The 19,665-nt window shown below is 39.4% G+C and overlaps 1 protein-coding gene across 9 annotated transcripts in view; it reads right to left on the bottom strand.

Annotated features, from left to right (window-relative positions):
* ANO4 (anoctamin 4) overlaps positions 1-19,665 on the bottom strand; it is a 423,664-nt gene that overhangs the window by 333,091 nt on the left and 70,908 nt on the right. For 5 of the 9 annotated variants that reach the window (XM_078338108.1, XM_078338109.1, XM_054238773.2 and 2 more), the window contains exon 1: positions 5,235-5,507. The exons of the other annotated variants lie outside the window; for them this stretch is intronic. The gene's annotated coding sequence lies outside the window, so the exon portion shown is untranslated. Of the gene's footprint in view, positions 1-5,234; positions 5,508-19,665 lie in introns of those variants that run through there. 9 annotated transcript variants of the gene reach the window in all.

The following is a 19,665-nucleotide window of genomic DNA, read 5'->3' as shown; positions in this document are numbered from 1 at the left end:
ACTAGAAGATATATGTCTCAATGACAGCAAAGGTGCCCTTCTATGAAAAGAATCTCTCAATGGAATAACCACAGGGGAAAAAAACTGCCCAAGCAAACTATTTTTCAACCAGCTTCTTTGAGAAATTGTGAATCAGTAAATAGAACACTGGCTGAGAATGAAAAATGACCAACTTCATGATGCATAAGTAGACTCTGAGCTCCTCAAGAGGAGCAGCCATGTCTGGCTGTCTTACCACTAAATCTCTTGGTATTAGGGTGGCATTAGGGTCGACACAACAGGTGCTCCGTATGTAACAGGTGAATAAGCGAATGGATGAAGGAATTAATTCATAAACATCACCCCCTCTACACAGAAATCAATGATCATTTAAATTCTTTAAGCAAAGGGGAAAACTATGCACAGTCTTTGTAAAATTTTGTAAATGTTTATAGGAAAAATGGAATTTCGACATAAAAAATGCATTTCCACACAAACAAATTACCATAAACATTTGCTTGATATGACTCACTCTGACTGGTATAGCCACGTAATCTGCATGAAATTAACCCAGAAATAATGGACACCAGTGAGACAGATACCACAAAGCAGTTTTGTGAACAATGAATGGCACAGTAAGTGTCGGCTATGTATTGTGGAGGGGGCCCCACACTGAATGGAGCAGCATTCTGAGTAAGCCAATGCACCTTGCGCTAAAGTCATCCTGCCCAGGTGCTATGTGGGTCTCCAGCCCTGGGGAAGTCACATCACCTCCTTAATTTCTATGGAATGAGAGGATAAATTGCTCCTTACGGTCCCTTTTGATAATCACAAGAGACTTTCCAAAATGTGTCAGGATAAGCAGACAGTCATTATATACATATTTGCCCTGTTCCTGAAGGGTACCATTATCACACTTTTCTGAGTAACTCTGATGCTTATGTCACTGTCATAGTTCTGGGGACTCTGCAGGTCAAAGGAAGGTACAGACTACTCCCTCCAGGAATGTCTAATATGGTCAATTATCTTAGAAATGATCATCCATCTAGTAGCAAATAGAAGTGAAATAACACTTCACAATGTTTTAATGGCGGGGTTACAGTCCTCCAAGATTATCTGGCCCAAACCTCATGTAGCAAATACAGAATTTGAGTCACACAGCCAGTTAGTGGTGGGGGCTGACCTGGAATCCAGGGGACCTGGAGATATCTCTCTGTGACTGGCTGTGGTCTTTGATGGTCTCCAGACACTCATTCCCTCTCTGACACTCACAGGAGGTCCCCAGTGGGTGACCAACAGTAAAGATGTAAGTAAGTGAATTCCTACTGAATTACATGATGTCTGCTTTCTATAAGAACGGCTGCTGGCTCACACACACCAAAAGGTCAGTCAACAGATGTCTAATTAAGGGTTAAAGATTTCTGTTAGAGAAAAAGCTCACAAAACCTGTCATTATGTGTTTTTAACAATTTCTTCACTCTTCAGACTTAAGAGCAAACAGCCTGACTGGAGAATTAAATGCTAAACATAGGGAAGGATGTTCCCTTTTCGTCTTGCATTATTTTGGGGCTGTGATTTGATTCTCTTCCAAAATTCTGCCATCTCCCTCTTCACCTAAGAAGTACAACTTGCAACATAAACATTTATGACAGTCTGGATAGATTATTATGCTACTGAGGACATGGTTTTTTCCCTGCAAAACTGGTCTAGTAACGACAGTCCTAAATGAATTCAGTAGGGAGGCACAGATCAAAAATACAGTATTCAACACAGCTCATGAAGCATTTCTCCTATTTTGCACAATCTGTCTGAGTTGCCAATTGAATTGCAAGTTCCTTTCAAAGTAGATCACCAGAGCAGGTGTGAGAAGTAGTTCTGAATCTCTGCCGAAGAACGGTCCTCCCTCTAAGAAGCTTCATATGGGAGTCACAACTCTTTTTACTCTGTAAAAGGGGCTCAAAGAGATGGTAAGATGAATTATACCCTTATTGGCTTAATAATATTGGGAAAAGCAACAGAAAAATTCAGCCAACATCCTAATGATATGGTTCATTCAGCCACCAAAGAAAGGCTTTATCACATAATCAAATGATTTTACTTTGTAACACCATAAACTCCCCCTCTTAACACAAAGACCTTTTAGACAGTAAATGTATTAAGATTTGAGGGCAGTCCAACCTAGACAGATCCAGAATGTCATTCATTAAAATGCAAAATGGATTCTATTTCTGGTCCTGGTAATCAACTATGGAAAACAGTTTCGATGACAAGAATGCCTGCAGAAGTATGAGGTTATATTTATATTAACGGAAACAATTTCTTCCCTCAGTTACAGGATTATAGTTTGAACATTTGGAGTTTGTTACTAAAAGAAAAGCTGTAATTAACTCTTCATTAATTATCATACACTTTTCACTGTCTGAGTTTGTGTACATGTAGGCATGTTCACATATACAAAATGGCAAAAATGAAGAAGAGAAAGCAGAAGGCAAGAGGAATTAAAAATGGAGACTTGGTTCATAACTTGAACTGCAGGTTTCAAATTAAACCACCACCAAAAGAAATAGTGAAAGCACAGTTTTGATGATAGCTATAATTAAAGAATGTAAAAAAAAAAGAATAACTGCATCTACACCAATTTAGGTGTCTCCAGACTCATTTTAAATAACTTCAACTTGCTAGGTCTGCAAGCAAAATCAGTTGCAAGGCATAGCATCAAAGTAAACACACACAAAATGTTGCAGTGACTTCATCACACCAAGAGGCTACAGGCTCCACTCAGCACAGCTTTTATCAATTTTTCCTGCGGTAGTTTTCTATGCTGCTTTCAGAGACCCTGCAAAGGAATTAACATGACACCATGCTGTGAGACAAGGAAATGCTGAAGAATGCACTCTCCCAATTCAAAGAAATTCTCAAAGGCATTATCTGGAAGTGGGGTCTAGGCAGTGGGGAAATCCTTACCAAAAAAAAAAAAATCCAGTTAAAGCAATATCTGAGGAATTTTCCTTCTGTTCTCTAAATGAGTATGCTACAACTATTTTTTAAAAAGTATATACAATTGACACAAGTACTAAGAACATGCTTTGTGTACATGCTTATATATATGTGTATTATATATATGCACATATATACACGCACATATATAAACATATACAATTCTGACTGCATAGGTAAACAATCTGCTTAGCAAAATAAAGAAAACCTAAATAATGTTTTCCCTCAAGGCTAAAGTTGCTACTAATAAAATGAAACATGTTCTAAATGCTTCTGAAATTGACTGCAGTGAGAAATACTGAATCCATTTCCATGACACCCAAGCTGATTCTAACTCTTTCCATCTTAATGAGTATCTACAGTTGAGTTGCCAGGCACCATATAAAATCCTTTCAATTAGAAAAAGAGAAAAAAAAATTAAGCAAAGTAAGAGTGCACCATTAAGGATGAAAGTAAACAGCTAAACATTAAAGAATCATAGAGGAAGCAGAGAGGTCTGATAGTCAAATTGCAATACAGTAATTCTGTGAACCACGATCAAGTGTAGGGAAGAGTGGTTATTAGAACAGCTAAGCCCAACAATGCTGATAATATTTTTTAAATGGTTTTGGATTTTTTTTTTCTGCTGCTAACCTCTATGCTGATGTTACTCTTGAAAAGGGCTAACATATAAACATCTACAAATTCTTGCTTTTCGTTTAATTGTATGCTTTTATACATGCAAGGAACCATTCACTAAAATAAAAAATAAATAAATAAAATAAAAAAACAGAAAAACGACAAACACATATACTTTGGACCCAGAGAAGAGGGTAAAGGCATATGCCTGATGTCATCACCACTATTTTCAGAAAAAGCCACATGAAGAGTGGACATAAAAGTAGTGAAAATGAGCAGGACAGTTAGGGAACTTTACATTCCTAACTCCCAATCAGCAGGAGGAGGGAACAGAAATTCTACCCCACACCCCGTCTCATTTATCACAAACAAAAACAATGTATTAGTTCAGTACTATAAGAATCAGAGATACAGTACCTTATGAATCAGAGACTAAATTACATTTGGTAAGAACCTTCTCTAGAGTGAAATGGACCAGAATTGGAAAACCTACACAAATAAGATAACCCATCTCCAGTCCAAGACTTGAAAATAACTAAACAGAATTACAGCTGTGAAGCTATTCTTTGGAAGGATGCTTTGATCAAAATAGTTCAATACACCTGCTATCAAAAAAAAAAAAAAAAAAAAAAAAAACCACTGTTAAGAGAGACTCCTGCAATGCACAGAAGTGGAACTACTAAAATGTTTCCTTTGAGCATCAAAAAGCTGCCAATAATAGACTAGAAGTTGTGGTGCTCTTTGCAGCAAACCTCAGGAAACCAGGTGAAAAATTAGAGCACTATTCTAAGAGTAATGCCCTGGAATAAACAATCTGCCACATGCATAGTCTTTGTCAGAAACCTGCTTATGTGCTCTTAAAAAAGTCTAACCATTCTAATAATCTTAAAGTATTTTATCACCTAGTAGGAGGACAAAACTATGTTGTCAACTCAAAAATGTTCCTGTCATCACTGCCCTACCGCTTTCTGAAGAGCCTGCAAAATATGGTTTGCAGAACTGGGTACACTGAGACTCGCAAGGGAAAGAAGCAATGAGGTCATGCAGTCAGTCTACTCCGTCTGCCAGCGCAGGATTCCTCCTGCTGAGAATGTTCCTGCTCAAGTTGTAAACCCCACAAGATATAGGGTCATCCTGGACCCACACAGGCAGGTGCAGAAAGCGCAGCTGCCCGCAGCAGACTCGACATAACTCACACGTGTGTGCTCATCTTCACCCAGAAAGATGGAAGAGTTTGCTATACGAGCAGGTCACCCCCAGCCCTTCCGATTCTGAGTGAGTGCCCCCAGCACACTGAGGATTTATCCTGCCCAAATTTGTCAGTCATCCTTCACAGATTCCCTGCACACTGCTGCAGTTTACCATAGTGAACACATTTCCCCGGCTGCTGCTTCAAGGACAAAGACAGAGCACTTATATACGTATCACAGCAGAAGAGCTCACGGTTATGGAAAAAGATAAAAAAACAAACACTCCAGGCAAATGACTCCTGGCATTTTAGAAGCTGGATCATCCCAGACAACATCCATGAAAGCAGAAGAAATGCAGAAGGAAGGTCACTAAGCTTAGCTGGGAAGAGGGGGAACGAACGGTTCAGTTCACTGCAGCAGCAGAGCAGCTCATTCAATGTAAGCACTTACCATAAAAATAGAAAGAGTCAACAGAAGGAGAAGGGATCCTTCCTCAGTGCCTTGGTGTCTTCAGCAGAAAGAAATCCACTGTGAACCGCCAGGCTCCAGTCGGGAGGAGGCCAGCAAAGTGATGACAGGCAATAAAACCACCACACACAAGTCCTTTTCAGCCTCCCCTCGGGCCGTATGCAGTTGTTTGTGCTGTAAAAACCCTGAGAAGTCTGGAACAGGACTCTCCCGAGAGCGAGCCGGAGTGAAAGCAGCCTGGTGAATTTCACCACTGTCTCAGAGTCTCAGAGTCTCATAGCATCATGCTCAGGACTGGTCCTCCCCCTCCCCAGGTGCAGGGGAGGCATGGTCGGGGGAGGGTGGGCACTAGGCTGGGCTAGGGAAGGCGAGAAGAGGGATGGAAAGGAGTCTCTTTAGAGTGGAAGGAACTGCCAGAGGGAACATCAGTATTCCATATCAGTTATTGCCAGCGACCAATCAGCCCAGCCAGGGGGCCGTGTCAGTGTGACAAGAGAGCAGCAGATGACAGCCAGTTCTGAGAGTGGCAGGACAACCCCCTGCCTGGAAGAGAAATTTGGGAGGATTGGCATTTTACCCTCTCCGCAGATGGTAACATTTGCTTGTATTTAGCAAAGATAGCCTCATAGTTACACTAGCCATGCAGGAAGTTTTTGAGGCATCCCACAGCACCTCAGCAAGAAGCCAGACTTGAAGCCTCCTAAATGATATCTGATGGCATGTCACAGTCCAGATAGCCCCAGTGATGTGCCTCAAGAGGTCATCATGATTACAGTAATGGCACTTTGCACCTAGGCTTCTTTATGCCCGAAGTGCAGGATAAGACGACCAGGGACCCGGCTTTCTACTTCAGAAGTGAAAATTTTAAGACAGAGAAGGGTCAAAGGTCTCTCTAGGAATTTGACTGTCAATCTTCATTAGTTTTCTTGTATAATATAGGTATAGAAATATTGTTAGAGGTGAGTGTCTAAAGATAGTTAACATGTCCCTTTTAGAGCTCTTAAATCACCCATAAGACAAAATATGTGTTTGGTATAAACAATAATAATAATTCATAAGCACACTAAAGATTGAGGAACTCTGACTTACACTAACAGACGGAGCAAATCTCTTGGTGATAAATGAAGGATGCGTGGAGCACTCTAAACTTTTCCTACTTCCCTGTTGCCCCATTCTATTTTAATATTGAACCTGTAAACTTTGTTCATCTATATTAATTAATTTGTATTTGGTTAGGATGATTACATTACACAGAGGCATAGTTTCTGAAATTAAATGCCAGTTTAATTGGATTCCACCGTAAAACTTCAGAACTTTTTGTAAGTTGGGGAGATTGTCTTAGGTCACCTTTTTATCACTGAAAAGATAACTCCCTTTAGCCAGTCAAGAGTTAACAGAAAATATACAAATACCCTTGGGTTTCATTTTCTTGTTTTCCTTTTTTGTGTGTGGGGTTTTTTGTTTTTTTTTTCAGGTGACTTACATGATATAGGGTTTTTAATTTTAGTTGTCTGTTTTTACCTAGAAGTTGGAATATCATTTGCACATTTTGCTGTGATCTCTACCCGCAGGCAAGCTGACTTTGGGGAGCCTGAATACCACAGCTTAAAAGGAAGGGCTGGGCTCCAAGGAAGCAGATAACTCAGCACCAGAATGAGTCACAGCAGAAGGCCATAAAAATGTTCCACATCAAAGATGAACATAATAAAGTGAAATTTTTTAAACGAAGAAAAAAGAATGGCTTGCCAGGGAAGTCCTTGTAAATTATATAAGGAAAACCTGGGAGACTTTGAGTCTCAAAAGTTGTTTTGTGATTCTTCTCAGTTCAACTCAAATCAGCAAACATTTGAAGAACATCAATTATGCATCAAGGGTACAGAGATGAGTCCTTGCCTTCAAGGAGTTTACAGTCTCATGGACAAATTTAAATCTTCTTCTTGAAATTTCAACACTACAATTCTTGCCAAGACAGAAAATGTTCTACAATTTTAATGTTCTTCAGATTAAAGCAATCTATGAGCCTGGACTTTAGCCCCAAAGCTCTGAATTAGCCTAAATTAGATTTTTATCATAACCAAAGCCATTCAGGAACTATAAATGCACAAATAATTTTTGAAATCTAATTAATATATGAGAAGGTTCTTTAACTGAATGTTTGCTTTTATCTGCATCCACAGATTCTGATACCACAAAAGCATGGGCAGCATATCAAAGAATATACTTAATAAGGGAATATTATGTAAAGCTCCTAAATGAATTGAGATTAATACTGCTGATGAAACAAGTTCATACCTTGAATATATAGGGTTATAATGATGCATGAAAAGGATAATACTGCAGAAATACAAATTGTCTAGTGGATTAAGAACTGCACATCTATATGACAATTGATCATTAAAAGTGGGTATTCCAGTTATTAACTCAAATGCCATTAATTTTTAAAGTTGGGTCTCTTTCTTCTTCTCTACTCAAAAAAAATGACAGAAAATGCCTCCCATTTCAGATAGCAACATTAATTGTTGTAATGTACAGAATGTTTATACAAGTCAATTAATCTTAGGACGATATCAGTGATTGTGTCTTGCTCACTCGTGTAGAACCAGTACTTAACATATAGTAAGTTCTCAATCAGTATTTGTTGGATGGCCATTTGACTGAAAGAATCTGGCTAATATTCTATAACAGCATGATTTAATGCCTTTTTCCTGACTACAAGATAAACTAAATTATGTACCTATACCTGCCACTTGTTTAAAAAGAAAAAAGACAGCTTTTTCAGGAACTTTGTTTCACAGAAGCTTGTTTACAGAGCTTTCTAAAGTTTAAAAGACAAGGATTCTTCAAGCTCAGTGTTTCAGCACTAGGGTAGACACAGTTCATGGAAAATGGATTCTACCTTCTGTAACTAGCCTAAGAAGAAAAAGTGAAAACATACCTATATTCCGGACCACCAAGAGGGTAAGCAGCCACATAATTCCATTTTTGACATCAGAAGCCTTTAATGGAAGTATAAGAATTGGGACTTTTAAGTAACTTTCTGCCAATTAATGGTAATCTGCATAAGGAAAAGTCTGCGTCTCTTCCATCTAACTTCTGAAAGCCAGTGTCTAAAATAACTAAATGCCACTGTGCGCCAGAGTCTTGATTCCAATGGCTCCGCCTATCTCTCCAGGCCTTTGCAGCACTTACAGTGCAAGCATTATGTACAACAGGGCACCTGGGGCTCAGGGAGGCTGGAGGCGCTCACCCAAGCGTCAAAGCCAGTGTAGAAACAACTGGAACAGCCTCAGAGCTTCCTTTTATATGGAGACATTTATCTGAACACAGGAGGGAGTCCCCCAAGAATGTTCTTTGACTAAATATGTGAGACTATTAGGGGACCCTTCCTACCATGTTACATGAATCTGGATGAGGTAGAAATGACACAAGTCCAAGTTAAAGCAGAAACTCTTCTTTTACCTCAAAGATTAAACGTAATCCTTTTATGGCAAAAAAAAATAACTTCCTAATGCTTACAACTTAAAAATAATTTGTATTTGTTGATTTATATTTCTCACCTCTGACCCTACAGTTACCTTTCTTTTTTTTTTTGGAGACAGAGTGTCTCTGCGTCACCCAGGCTGTAGTGCAGTGGTGTGATCTTGGCTCACTGCAAACTTTGCCTCCTGGGTTCAAGCAAATCTCCTGCCTCAGCCTCCTGAGTAGGTGGGACCACAGGTGCATGCTGCCATGCCCAGTGGGACCACAGATGCATGCCACCATGCCCGGCTAATTTTCTGTATTTTAGTAGAGACAGGGTTTCACCAGGTTGCCCAGGCTGGTCTCAAACTCCTGAGCTCAGGCAATCTGCCTGCCTTGGCCTCCCAAAGTGCTGATTACAAGCATGAGCCACTGTACCCGGCCTCCAATTACATTTTAAGGCCAAGAGGAGTAATCCTTAATTACTAGAATAATATTATAGAGGGAAAGAATATTCTAGAAAAGTATGGGACTGACACACACATTAAAGTATGGTCTCTTACTAAATTCTAAAATCTAAATTATCTGTCAGCATTCAGCAGGAGACCTCAAATGGAGATAGGATAGGTTGAACTGCTGTTTCCCTATCAGAGATCACTGGCTGGGCATAATTTCCCCAAAGTGCTTAGTAGATGGGCTTTCAAATATACAACAACCATTCCAAATAACAGGTATCTGCAACACATAAATATAATCAGAGCATCCAGGTCTCCAAAACATTTGTTTGCACAGTCAGCATTCCTTAGCTCAAAGAATCCTATGGGATCATCAAAATCAAATCATACGGAAAGAATCCATAAGATCACAGGCCCATAATTTTTTCTTTTTTTTTTTCTGAAGATAGAAAAATGAATCAATGGCTGACTTTAATAGTCAGTGAGAATTAGGCTCAGTCTGATAAAGCCAAAATAAGAAGTATGTGTTTGTGCACCTATGTCAGAAAATTAGCAAGTGCATTAAAATCCAACTGGAGTGTCTCCACATCCAATCAGTCCTTAAGTCTTACCAATGTTACCTCTCTACTTCTCCTCATCACAGAATTAAGGGCTGCAACCAATTCTTTCTCCCAAACTATTACAATGACTCCTAAACTCTCCTTGGTTCCAATCTGACCCACCTTAGCCATTAGCATTTTCTTTCTAAAATACAACAAATATAATCAAGCTATCCCCTTGCTAACAGGTCTGGGATGATCAGGCCAAATACAGCCATTCTTGTGCCTGATATTCAAAGCCCTCTGCAACATGACATCAGTCTACATTTCCAGCACCATTTCCTGCCATTACTTCCTATATATCTCATGCCCTGGTTACACCTGTTGCTATTTCCCACAGACACTGTATTCTTCGATTGCCATAATCCTTTTCTCCTAGAATAACCTTCCTGCTTCTCTCCCTGGAGAATCCCTCCGCACCACTATCACCTACCCTTCAAGGCCCAGTTCAATGTCATCTTCGTGGTGAGGCCTTCCTCAAATTCCCCAAAGTGACTTATTTAATCACTTCTTCCTCTGTGTTTCAATAGTGTTTTTTTCTGGTCTTTTAATCAAATATGAATAGCAGATAACACTGTGCTAAATTTGTACCTTTTAACCTATTTAATTGGGATCCTTCGATATTTCCAGTGCCTAACACACAATAGGAGCTCAATAAGTACACGAAGAATGAATCTATCTTTCATGCCTCTTCTTTACAATCCAAAGCACTTTGAGGAAAGGACAAGCTTGTCTTCTAGGAATTCAGGCCTACAAGCTTACGAACCATATATATCGCCTCATTCAACCAGGAGTTTCTATGGTTTAAGGAAAGAGCACTGGATTAGAATCACAACAGCCAAGTCCCAGCTCAGTACCCTGTGTCACCTCAAGCAATCTCTTAACCTAAATGAGAAATAAAAAACTTGTCCTGCTTATGTTTGAGAACTTTCCTGAGCTATAAATGAGGTGCTGTATGATAAAGAACTTTATAAACTATAAAAGCATATGGTAGTAGGCATAGTTATTGTCACCACTGTCATCACTGTTTTATAATGGTTATTGTTGCTAATATCCCAAAAAAGACATTGCGAAATTTGTTAAGACAGGTATCCTACGCAAGCAGCCTAGGAGGCCAGTGACTCAGCACTTCTGTCAGCCCAAGTGCCTTGTTTCAGTCCTACTGGTCTGCAATTAGGATGAAGGTAGAAAGAGTGGAGTTGGAAGGCCTTGACTCTGCCTTACTCTGTTACTTCCTAGCTATGTAGACCTGGTCTCTGAGACCCAGTTCCCTCATCTAGGAAATGGGAATAACAATGCCTACCTGACTACATGGAATAAGATGGGTATATATACTTATTTATGGCATACATACATCCATTATATTTATGAGTCTCTAATAAGCATTCTACGAGTGGTCAGGAGAAGGCAGCCATTTCTCCCCAACTCTATCACATCTACATGCCCTAATCACTGTCCTCCTGTTTCTTTAACTCACCAAGCTCATTCCCACCCCAGGGTCTGTGTATCTGTTTCTTTTGCTTGGAACCCCTTTTCCTTAGATCCTGGAATGACTTCTCATCGGAAAGGCCTCCCCGAGTCCCACCCCAATTATTTTCCAGCACAGTACTCATTTTGTTTTTCTCTCAACATTTATCTCCATCTGTAACCACCATATTTGATTGCTTGTTTAATGTCTGTTTTCTGCACTATCATGTATCCTCCACTCAGGCAAGGACTGTTTCTTCTGTACTCCTCACTGAGCCCACAGAGCCTAAAAAGTGTCCAGAACATAATACACACTCAATATATGTTTCTTGAATATTTACAGCATGACCAATCTTTACGCAACTGTTCCCATGTTCTCTACATCTATACAAATTTCCAACTATCTTTGACTATTGAATAGGAATGAAATCAAGGAGATAACCTAGGATGGAGCTCAAGGTACTACAACAATGTTCAAATTATATAGATATTTAATAATGTGTAAAAGCCATTAAGAAACATTAAAATGTTATCTAGTAACAGGAAAACCTACAAATAATGTGCCAACTCTTGCACCCTACAGAAACAAGAATGACCAAGAATGGCAAGCTGATCCTCACCTCACTCAACTAGAACTAAGGTAATGAGCAAAAGTGTTAAATTACATTTATATAATAAATCAGAAGTTCAATGGATCCCATTTCACATTTTCCTTCTTATTTTATGTTACAATTGCTATGGTCCAAGCCTATCCTGGGAAGAAATTTACAAGGTCCTTGATCCCTGAATCATCAACTAGAACAAATGATTTCAGGCAGCCCAGAAATCTAGGCAATTTTTCTTTCCTCCCAGGGAGCTGTCTCAAAGGTGAGATACACCAAATCTTTTTGAGCCTGACCACTTCATCTGTGTTTTTTGTTTGGCCTAGACTTAGAGGAGGACTAATAAATAAATAACCATGGCAATCAGGGATAAAGTATGAAGGTTACTTTCTAACGGTCATTTCAATTACAGCATTTTCAATTAGCAACATGTCAGTCTACCAAGTAGGCATATGAACTTATTTGTCATCAGCAGGAAACAAGTAGCTTTGTTTTTTAAAGGAATAAACGCCCTAGACCCAATACCAAACCCATCTTTTTTCCTCCAAGCTTGTACTTCCTCTGGCTTCCCATTTTTCCATTTAAATGCATCACTATCGACTCTGTGGCCCAAAGAAAATGACATTTGTTGAACTCCTACATGGATGACTGTTTTGGGCACATTACAGGGCAACTAGAAATCTCAGTGCCATCCTTACTTTAACCCATGTTGTCCATATTCCCTCCTGGATATTTCTTTCTTTTTTCTATCCTTACCGTGCTTTCATTGCTCCAGTCTAGCTATCAATTTTCCCCAGAGAGAATGTGACAGTCTCAGACGCAGCCTCCCTGCCTTCAGCCTCACTCTGGCCAACCCTGAGGATTTTTAAATGAGACACTGCCATGCCTTCTCCTACAGAAAACTCTCCTCTGCTTTTTACTGTGTACAGGATGAGATCTGTTATGAGCCCCATGACTACTCTCCTTTCTTCTTGCCATCACTCCCTACTTGCATCCTCTCATTCATTTACATTCTAATACTCAGAGCTGCAGAACTCACCAAACTGTTTAAAACTTCACGGTCCTAGCACAGGCTTTTTCCAATGCGTAGAATTTCTTTTCTGTGTCCTCCTCCTTGTGAACCCTTATTTATTCTCCAAGGACCACCCAAGCATCTTTCTCCTCTTCAAAGTATTCCTTGACACTCCATCCCCACATCCCCAGTGGAGTTTGCCATCTCCAAGTTTTGGCACTGATCACACAGTAGCAAAACTATCTTATTATGTGCTTCCTTCAGAGAAGTCCCCATCTTGAGTTTTATTCATCTTTGTACTGCAAGAGATAAACTCTCCCTGGAGACACTCAAGTACATGATTATAAAAAAACTGGCAAGACTCCATCTCGAAAAACAAAAACAAAAACAAAAATAAAATAAATAAATAAACCGAACTTCTCTGTGTGTCTGGCTCTCTTTCCTGAGGGATGGAGAGTATTTTTACCTATCTTTCTAACCTCTCGGCTTATTATGATGCCTGACACATATGGATGCTCAGTGTATATCTGTAGAATTATTTAGAGTATGACTGACTAAAAAGAAAAAAATTCTTCAGTACAAAGAATTTTTAAAATCCCTCTGAACTGATTTCTAATTAGCTCATTTATTAAAATTTAAATCTAAAACATATCCTTCTCCTTGAGATTATAAAACACCACAGGCATTAATTTATTCCACAAAGATTCATCCTCTGAAATCCTTGGCTTTTAATGCTAACCCAACTAATTGAGGCACCTTGGGGATAGTAAAGCATTCCAAACATACTTACTAGTTGGAATTGCCTGGCAAATGAAGAGGTATCCATTTTTCCAGGCAGAAGGGGGCTTGTTGGAGAGATTTCAGCAGCGTTCAAGTTTAGAGGGAAAAAGCCCTGACTTCCTAAGCACAAAGTTTCAGTGTAGAGACTGGAGCTATACCAATGGGCTGCTGGCATTCTTTGGTGGCCCAGTGCCCTGCCCCAGCACAGAGGTACCACTCCAAGAACAAGTGTAGCTTGAAGAAGTAGGGCAAGACTGGGACTTAGAATGGACCCGCCATACCAGCCTAAGGATTATTCCATTCTGCTACCCCTCGCCCCCCACCACCATCCCACACACTTTCCCTACCTCACAGGAAGTGAGCCATAATGCATACAAAGAAGTGGACTAAATTAATTGCCTCTGCTGGTAACTGCAATAACTATCAGTGCCTAAAGAACTACACTCCCCTTGGTCAGGCTAAATTCAAACAAGCAAGAAAGCTCACTTAGGCAATTGCAGGGACCCAGCCTGCTTTCACTATTCCTTCTGTGTTGCTGATCCTTAAGCAGAAAATTAAAAATGAACTCTAATATCAGTGCTATGGGAGTGATTAGCTAGTCTGCCATTACTATAGAATTTCCCCTCATTTTTCTACAACCAATTTCAAGTTCTATTACTTGAGCTGAGAGGAGAAATCAGAATGAGCATTTTAGAGGAATGTGACCTGCTCATATTTTGGTAAAATAAAACTAGGCCATCCACTGAACACCTTTATAGGGATGAATTTTTCCTTTTATAAATTTTTAAGAAGTCCTTTAAACCTCTAACAAAAATTAATCTGCATTGCTAGAAGGAATGCAAAATGGCACAGCCACTTTGGAAGACACTTTAGCAGTTTCTTACAAAACTACACACACTCTTACCTTACGATCCAGCAATCATACTCTTTGGTATTTTTCCAAACGAGTTGAAAATTTATGTCCATGTAAAAACCTGCACATGAATGTTTATAGCAACTTTATTCATAATTGCCAAAACTTGGAAGCAACCAAGATGTCCTTCTATAGAGGAATGGAAAATAAAACTGTGGTATATCCAGACAATGGAATATTACTTAGCACTAAAATAAAAATGAGCTATCAAGCCAGGAAAAACATGAGGGAACCTTAAATGAGTATTACTAAGTTTAAGAAGCTGATCTGAGAAAGCTACATATAATATAATTCCAACTCTATGACAGTCTAGAAAAGGCAAAACTACGAAAACAGTAAAGAGATCAATGGTTGCCAAGGGGGAAGGAGGAAGGCGGGATGAATAGGCAGAGCACAGGAGATTTTTAGGGCAGTGAAACTACTCTGCATGATGGTGGATGCATGTCTTTATAAATTTGTCCAAACCCATAAAATATATCACACCACGAGTGAGCTCTAAGATAAACTATGGACTTTGGGTGATGATAATGTGTCCATGTAAGTTCATTGGTTCTGGTGGGGGATGTTGGTAGTAGGGGGAGCTATGCATGTGTGGGAGACAGGAGTGTGGGAAATCTCTGCACATTCATCTCAATTATGCTGTAAACCTAGAAAATAATCTATTTAAATACAACAAAACTGACTTTCCCTGAAGACTAGGTAAGCCTTTTTACTATGTTCAGTTGTCTTATGAAGTGGATACCTCTAGAAAACAAAGGGTTTTCTTTAAAAAGAGGAAGAGAGAGAGAGAGAAAAGAAGAAGAAAGAAAAAAATGAAAAAAATAGTAAGAGAATTCCCTACACCCCACATAAAACAAAGTCAAGTTCTAAGGAATCCACTGGGAGAAGCACACAGACAAATGGCATAGCCCTGCTTTTACAGCACTGAATCCAAACACAAATGTTAGGGGAACGGAATATCCCTGTAATACACTTTCCCTCCTCAAGGCCTAACAAACCAGAACACTGGGAACATATTGTGAATTCCACTGAAAAATTAAAAAGAAACCTATAAACAAGAATTCTTCCTCTTTCCTTCGGAGGATCCTCCCTTTTTGGATTTATCTTGTGTTTCTGCCTAGGGCTAAAACAGGAACTATGTTAGCAGAGGAAAAAAACACATGTGGGGTTCTATGCAAGACTAAAAACAAGAGAGAATCAGCTACCAAAGACTTAACTACATCTATAAATTATTGACTGTCAACTGCAATTACAATATGAGAGAGGAAAATGAGTATCCTTAGAAGAGAGCTGCAGTTGCTTTGCCTGGAGAAAAGGAGAAGGAAGGAGTGAGTAAAGCACAAGTTAAGGGTAGAGGGAGAGTAGCACATCAATGAAGGAAACAGTCACTGTGTTCCAGAAGGTGATAACGGGTGTTCCAGGGGGATTTTAGAAGATCCCCACAAGAGGGAAGATTTGGTTTGGCCTTAGAGAAAGGGTAGGAGGATTCCAGCAGGTAGAAATTAGTACAGGCCAGAAAAGGCATTCCTACTACATTATGGCCAGAAGGTAAGAGAGAATTGGGTCAGGAACAGATTCCTTTGTTCATTAATGCATTCATTAAGTATCTGTTTAGCAACTGCTAGTGATAGAAGCAGATGGCTGAAGACAAGGGGTTAAGAAAAATACATCAGTGACAAAGCACACACAGCTTTGAACATTAAAGTGCACTTACCGTGGGCAGCAGAGAGCCTGGCGGGATGGAGGCCATGGAGTTTGTTCTTCCACACTACACTCTATGGCCTCCACTAATTAGATTAGGCCCCACTAATGAGCTGCCCTTTGAGATCTGGAAGGTGGAAATGAGAGGGAGACCATCTTCCTGATCTTTATGGACAATTTTCTATTTTGACAAGTAAGATCACAGAGATGTGAGCTTTTCCTGCAGCACCATCCAGGAACCATCATCATTCTGAAGTGAAGAAAGGCAGTTGTGGGCTAGTAGCAACACTGTCTTCCCTGATCCAAGAACAGCAGATATGACTGGACGTTCCAGACCTCCAGACTTGCAGTAGAGATCTTAGAGACGGATCCTTGGCTCATGGTTCCTGTGCCTGCTCATCTACCCACTCTCTGATTTCATAACCTCATGCCCCACATTAAATCCTTTCCTGATTGAATACCCAGAGTGGCTTCTCTTTCCTATACTGATTCCCAACTGGTAAAACCAATAAAGATTTTTAAGCAAGGGAAATAAATGATCAGATCTTTCTTCAGGAAGTGACCTTGGCAGCTTCTTAGAAGACAAATTGGAAAGGAGATGAATTGACTAGAGACAGATTTGGGAAGGTCTTACAAATGTCTAGACAAAACTAGGCAACTGGAATACTTGGATTGAATGAAACAGTTGTGGTGGGAATGAAAAAGAAGGGATGGAAACAAGATACTTCATAAATTGAATGTAAGAAGATCTGTTGAAAATGGGGTGGGTAGGAATAGGAGAAGAAATGTAAACTTGGTCATTACCTCATCCCAACTCTGCTGGGGATCCTCTGAAGTGCTGCTGCTGCAGTCTGTCCTCCCACCATCAGCACCCACCACACTACCTCAGTCAGACCTCCTTTGTCATACCCTCATTGCACCTTAAGTGCAAAGCTTAATGAATGGCCCATAATAGAGTGCTCAAGACACACTGGTTGGGTAGAAAGAAAAGAGAAGGAAGGAAACATCCACCCTCGGATCCACTATGAGGATTCAGATTCTCTTAACAATGAAAATAATCACAGGCTGAGTGCTGCTTGAATTATGATGAGTTTTGGATTATGGAGCATCCAAGTGAAGAAAATTAGCACCTGGTAGAAATATGTGTCTGGGGGTTGGAAAATACATGAGCTTGACACAAATTTTTGAGTTAATATGCACAATGAAAGCTGACTGCTTCATGGAAAAGATAAAGCCTCAGTACACTTTGGATAATACTTTTAGTATTACAAACTACAAAGGGAAGGGAGTCTATAAAATGTCAGTCACCGTATCTACACACTGATGCTCTTTTAATCCTTACAGCAACTTACAAGTGAGGTATCATTATCTCCATGTTCCAGATGAGGAAACTGAAGTTCAGCAAAGTTTGGCATTTCCCAGGATCATACAGCTGGTGATGAAAAAGCAGAGATTCAGCCCTAGGTCTGCCTGACTCTAAAACCTATGCTCTTCATTATGCCTCCACGAAAACAAAAAAGGAGTTAGAGGAAGTGACTACGGGCTGGCCAGAGGGGAAAGAAAAGAATAAGAGAAATGCAATGATGCAGATGCCAAATAAGTAGATCCAAAATAATGAGAGCAGACTAGGAAATGCCAAGAGCAATCCATGGTTTTTAGCCATAATCAGGTGACCTTAGCACCAAGTAGGAAGTAAGTACAGAAGTAAAAAGTAAAGAGAGAAAAAACAGGTACTTTCTATGGGCCACATTCAAAAAGTTAGATGATCATCGGAAAGACAGAGATCAGATGATTTTAAGAGGGAGAAACAAGATCAAGCATGAGTTTATTTCATACAAGCAAGATATGAGATGTATATGGGTCACAGAAATAGTGAAGAGTGGAGATCAGAGATACATGAAGTAAAGGCAACAAATAAGAAAGGTTCCCAGAAGACAGTGAGAAGGGACGACCCAGCTTTTGAGAAAGGAGAAAAGACAGACTAATGATAAGATTAAGTTGTGGTCCTGAACCTGATGTTCACAAAACAAGTGATGAAAAGCTGAAAAACAGTTTCAGTTTGCCATTGAGACTCACAGAAATTATGCATTTGCCTCTGATCAAGTTGCATACAAACAGAAACCAGTTATTTCCTTTTGACTGGAATTATATCAACCCATTGTGTAGTACTGATTATCTCATGCTGATAGAAGCTCTGATAGACAGTTAAATTTGACTTTGGTTAACCAGAAGAAAGTGATCACAAATTAAACATCATTCATTAAATGCTGTCCTTTTTAATAGTCTTTGAAAACCTGCATCCATGGCAGGGGATAATGAAAGGAGCCCTATGTAGCAAAACAGTTATTAACTGTCATTAGAACTAAAGGCCATTTATCCGGAGCTATTGAAATACACAATACAATAAGACATTATTTAAATGTTGTGGCCAAAAAACAGAAACACAATACAATCAAGCAGTAAATAGATTAACTAAATCCAATCTAGTAAGGAACCAAGTCTAGACTTAAATCAGACTAGAGAAGGTATAACCAGAATCCAAAGCAGGGGTACTATAAGCCTATTCTATCAGTACATGTATATACGGGGACCTCACTGATAACAGCATGTAAGGAAGAGGGGGGTCTATGTATCCCTTTTAATTGTAAGAAAAATCTCCCTGGATACCTACAGCCCCCAACCTCAAGAACCAGCAAAACAGCTCAGTGGCTGATAGTGGAAATGCTTCTACCACAGTGAGTAAATATCCACTGAGCCGGGAGAGCTCCAAAATGCACAGAAATAATGTTATAAATCAAATCTTTCTGATATTTTTATGTTTGATATTTAAACTATTTATAATATTTAAGAGAGTTTGGCACATTAGAGTATCTAACAGATGAGCATTGAGACTCATCTAATTGAGTAATAGAGTAGCTGAGACTTGGGACTTCAAGTTAAAAGCTATGGTAGAATTTTGCTAAATTTGTTACAATATTGGAATGTTTAGGATAATCTAAGTTTCACTGTGTTTATACATTTAATTTACTAGACTTATGAAAATTAGGAAGATTTTGTTTGCTAGGCAGGCAAATGAAGTTTAAAAACAGAATGTTAAAATTATTAATGCCTTAAATACACCAGGGCCATGACAGTTTACAAATGCCATAACATGACCCAGAAGTTACCTTATATAGTTCTGGAAGCTACCTGAACTTACATAGTTCTGGTAGTTACCTTATATAGTTCTGGAAGTTACCTTATATAGTTCTGGAATCTATCCTTTCCTGGACCAGAAAGTTCATGAATAACCTGTCCCTTAATTAGCATATAATTAAAAGTAGGTATAAATAAAGCTATCCAGCAATCCACAAGTGCTATTGGCTGCTACACTGTCTATGAGATAGCCCTGCTCTGTCTATGGAGCAGCCATTTTGCTGTATACT

The sequence above is a fragment of the Callithrix jacchus genome, chromosome 9 (assembly GCF_049354715.1).
Source record: "Callithrix jacchus isolate 240 chromosome 9, calJac240_pri, whole genome shotgun sequence".
Taxonomy (NCBI): Eukaryota; Metazoa; Chordata; class Mammalia; order Primates; family Cebidae; genus Callithrix; species Callithrix jacchus.
The sequence above is the reverse complement of the archived record's forward strand: the minus strand, read 5'-3'. Positions and strand labels throughout refer to the sequence as shown.